We start from the raw sequence: 4,858 nt of genomic DNA on the forward strand, positions 1-4,858 counted from the left end.
CTGTACACAATGATTTGACCTCCCCGACCATAGGGAGTTAGAATCCCAATTCGACCTCCCCGACTATAGGGAGTTAGAATCACCTCGGAGATGGCCCTTTTGGATTAGTCTTGCATAGTTAGTAAGATAAAGAATGATTTTTGAATAGTAAAGAATTTCGATTTTAATTGGAATTTATGCATAATTGATTTTATTGGAATCAATCTTTATTCCCATAAATTACTGGAATTACCTTAAATGTTTAGTTGTGATTTGATAAATTGAATTTCGTGATCAAAGTCATTTTATACAAATGATTTATATCATTGGCAATGAATATTTTGATTTTTGGAATTTGATAAGTATCTAGATTTTCAAATTATTTGCTGTAATTTTACTATGTTTTAAGTTATAGTTGTGCACCACTGAGTTCACCACTCAGCGATGGCTTTGCATACTGTCGCAGGTGAAAAGAGCATAGAGCAGTTGAGTAAGCTACCTTGAAGACACATTTAGATCAGCTCCAGGTATATCATAGGTATACCCATGTACATAGATTTTGATGTATGCATGTAAATATAAGTTTGTAAATTATTTGAGCAGTTGTATAAAAACTCTTATAAAATATTTTAGTGTGTAATTAAGTGTAAATTATTGTAATATAAATTTGAGATTTCATTTATCTGTATAGTTTTGTAATATTAATTTTTGAGTCTTGTAATCAATGAAATGTTTCTTTTATGATGAGGTTGGTTTGAAAATGAATTGATTTGATTATTGAGATTTGAATTGTGAGATGAAATGAAGTTTATTGGGGTTGTATTTGAGAAATCATATTGGGAGTGTTTTCCTTTTCAGGTTTGAATAACTATTTTCTCAAAATACAGCTGGCACTCTACCGAAATTTTGAAAATTTTTTATAACACCAGATTTTAATCGATGATTTAAATTTCACGAAAATTGATTTAAAATCCTTTGTAGTATATTTAATGGGTTACCTATAGGCGAAGTACAGTAATTCATTAGGTGTACTACGGGATCATGTTACATCTTACGGAGGAGTAGGGTGTGGCAAAGTCATTTTCAAATCTTTGCAATTCTAATGTTCTAAAGTTCCATTCGATATTTGGTCATGGCTCTGTCTGATCTCATGTTCACGTGTAATGTTTTTCCGACCTCTTGGAGTAATTTGATATCCTATGATTAATAGTCACTCTCAGGTTTAATGTTCAACTGCATTCAATCAATCAAGTACTCAGACAATTTGGTTTGGATGCTTTCCGATCTTATTAAGAAATTGAACATAAAAGACTTCAATTCATTTCAAAATAAAAATATACAAGTCAATTAGTAGGGGGGGTCTTCTCCGCCCTGCTCCCCAATTACATTCCTCTCTCTCTCCTCATCCTCATGCTCCTCATCGCTGTCCTCTTCGACCACTGGGATGAGCTTATCCACCCAGGAAAAGTCCTCCTCAGTATAACGCTTCTTTAGTTCGGACAAGAGGTCATTATGGGCATTCACATATGCCCCAGCCTCTTTTGTAGTGCTCTCCTCCTCCTTTGCTTGGAGCTCCTCCTCCTTTTCCTGAAGAAAAACGAGCGAGATTGGCAGATCGACCAGCCCGGGTAACTTCATGTTCTCGCTCCACTTCAGCTATCATCTCTTCGCAATACTTCACCCGATCTTCCAGTTTGACGATGTAATCATTGGCAGTGGAGAGCTGAGCCTTTGCAGTCGACGCATCCTGGACAGCCTTAAGAATCTCCTTCCTTAAGACGTGGGCTTTTTCTCTGATCACATGTTGGTTTGTAATAGCCTCCAAGCCCAAACTCATTGTCTGAGTTAGAATATCGTCAATGCTCTCCTCAGCCAACCGGTTCTAATCTTCTTGGAAATAGATGGAAGTGCCCATGACCTTAGCTAGACCAGGATTAGCTTGGATTGGGCGATTTCTTTCCAGCGATTGGATAAGGAGTTGAGCTCCTCAGGAGAGCGTTCTAACAGTAGGACAAGAAGACTCTCCTTCTACATTAGAAGAGATCGGAGGAGGTGGACATTCAATCTGCTGAGGTGGAGAGATGACGACCTCTACTTCCAAGATCGGCTGCTCCTGAGGTCGAGGAGGGGAGCTCAGTACTTCTACCAAGTCTCGTTGAGGTTTCCAAGCAGCAGCGGTAGTAGCCTCTTTCATCACTTATACCTTTCGGGAGACCTCCCTCTTTCGCTTGCGACTCTCTTTGGAAGTGTCACCACCTGCCATACCTGCACAAAGAAGAATTCAGTGAGTTTGCTAAGATTAAGAGACTAGAGATCTGGATTATACCGATCACAGGACCGAGGTCAGAAAGCTGAAGCTCGTAATCTTCATGGGAGATCAGCCACATCATCCACCATTTTAGTTCGGCCATGACCGCATCTAAGCAAAAATATTTATGGGTGGCCACCTGAGCTTTTAATTCTTTCACCATGGCATCTTCATCTTTATTTAAAGTAAGCTTCTTAGGGTCTTGGGGGACCAAATTAGTCCAATTATGTGGGATCCCCTCAAAGCCGTTTCGATCCTTGCTCCTAAGGATGAAAAATCGATCCTTTCAGTTCTTCATCGAAGAATGGAGATCGGTGAAAAGCCTGCAGCTCGACTTTGCCTGAAAAAATCAAAATTTGTCATCCTTTCTTCAGGCAAGCCTATGCAGCTCGACAAAGACCCTAGCTATTGCCTCCAGTCTCTTGGCTCGACAGAGACCCCTGAAGGCTACTAAAGTCCGCCAGGAGTTCGGATGCACTTGAGCTACTGAGACATGGTGGAATTTCAGGACAGCCTTGTAAAATTCATCCAAGGGAAAATGGAGCCCGGACTTCAGCTACTCGTACACTATGATAAGATCGCCTTCTTCAAAGAAGTGATCGGCCTGAAGATCGCCATAACATCTGATCAGTTCAAAAGAGTCGATCCGCAGATTGTATTCTTGACTTATAGATTAGAGATCAATCTCTCAAAGGATTGATGACAGTTCATCAACTGGCAGGTTCTCCTTTCTCGAAGATGGTCCTCACTTCGATCTGGTAGCTGGACCAGTAACCGGAATGATGGCTCTGCTGGATCGCCTGCTTAGTCTAATCGCGTCTCCTTCTTTCGACGTCCATGAAAAATGGACGGAAGTCGGGCTCACAGCTTTCTGACCCTCGGTACCACTCATTTTCACGAAATAAAAAGGAAAATTGATTAGAAAAAGATTAGAGCTCTTATCGGAGTGTTAGTCGGTGTCGGAAAAACTTGAAAAACGAGAGAAAATTTGATGTCGATGGGAGAAATATGAAAATGGCATGATTTGTGAATGGCTACCCCCTCCCTATTTATACCCGCTAGTGTATTAAATGCTGCATCGATAAGCGAGATCTGACCAGTGCCTCTAGAAAATTCCAGAAGCATGAGAAGGAGATCGGTTTATGAGTTCATTTAGCATATTAGATCGGACACAATTAAAATGGATCAGAAAATAATGCAATAATGAAACAAAATAAATATTCAAATAAAATTTCATTTCATTTCCAAAAGATCAGATTACATCATTTGGGCGATCTCTCAAGATCAGCAATTACAAGTATCCCTACACTACATTTGTCACACCTTACCCCTATGTAAGGCATAACATGATCCCGTAGTATACGTAATGAATTACCGACTCCGTCTATCGATAACCCATTAAATACACTACTAGGGATTTTAAAATAATTTTCTTACTTTTTGAAAGTGGTGAGCACTTTTGGTAGGAATTAAAAACTTTTACTTGAAGTTTAAAGACTAGTTAAAATTTTTGTATATTTTCATTTTTACGCAAATTTTGAAAAATTTTCAGCAGAGTGCCGTCTATATTTGGGAAAAACAGTTCTTCAAACACCTGTAAAAACATTTACAATAATTTATTTCATCCAAAATCAACTACAACCACAACACAAATCAACATCATTTCTCCCAACTCCATAATTCAAAACAATTCTCAATTCAATTGTCTTCAAAAATAATATTAAATAACTTCATTCATATTTCACTAAAGAAAAATTAATTTACACTCATTACAAAACTCAAAAATAAGTTTGAACATTACAATAATTTGCACTTCCATTCCACAGCCAAAATAACATTTCAAAAGTTTTATACATCTGCTTAAATAAATTACACACATATATTTACATGCATAATCAAAATCTAATATACAAGAGTATAACTAAATACCCATACAAAAATCTCAGTGTAATCCCAATAATCAGTAGCTCACTCAGCTGCCTTTTTCCTTGTTTCTATCTGCGACAGCAAAGAAAGCTATCGCTGAGTATAAAAATACTCAATGGTGCATAATAAAATATAAAACATTTGCTATTAATTCACAGTTCAAATATTTCACAATCACATTTCAAATTTCAAATCACATTTATCACAAATCACAATTTGAATATTTCACAATTTTCAAAGCTTAATATAATACAATTTGATCAAAAAATTTAATAAACACAGTATTGCCAATCACTAACACAACTTAGGCCATGACACAAAATTTTCAAATATGCCGTGTGTACATCACGACAAGGCATACTCACCCCACTAATCGAAATCAATGAGGGAGTTGGCTAGCTAACTAATGAGTACTCATCCAAGCTCACCTCTTGACTAGGAAACCAGAGAGGGAGGAATATAGTCATACTCACCCCATAAAATGAGGAGGAACATAGTGATATTGCCATGCCAAGTGTGAATAAAAAACAATTTAAATCAAGTTATTCAAACATTTCACGCAAAACACAAATCAATTTCCAATTCAAATTTCCATTCATAAAATGGCAACATAGCATTTCTCGAAACTCATAATTAGTACAACTA

The sequence above is a fragment of the Hevea brasiliensis genome, chromosome 8, assembly GCF_030052815.1.
Source record: "Hevea brasiliensis isolate MT/VB/25A 57/8 chromosome 8, ASM3005281v1, whole genome shotgun sequence".
In the NCBI taxonomy this organism is placed as follows: domain Eukaryota; kingdom Viridiplantae; phylum Streptophyta; class Magnoliopsida; order Malpighiales; family Euphorbiaceae; genus Hevea; species Hevea brasiliensis.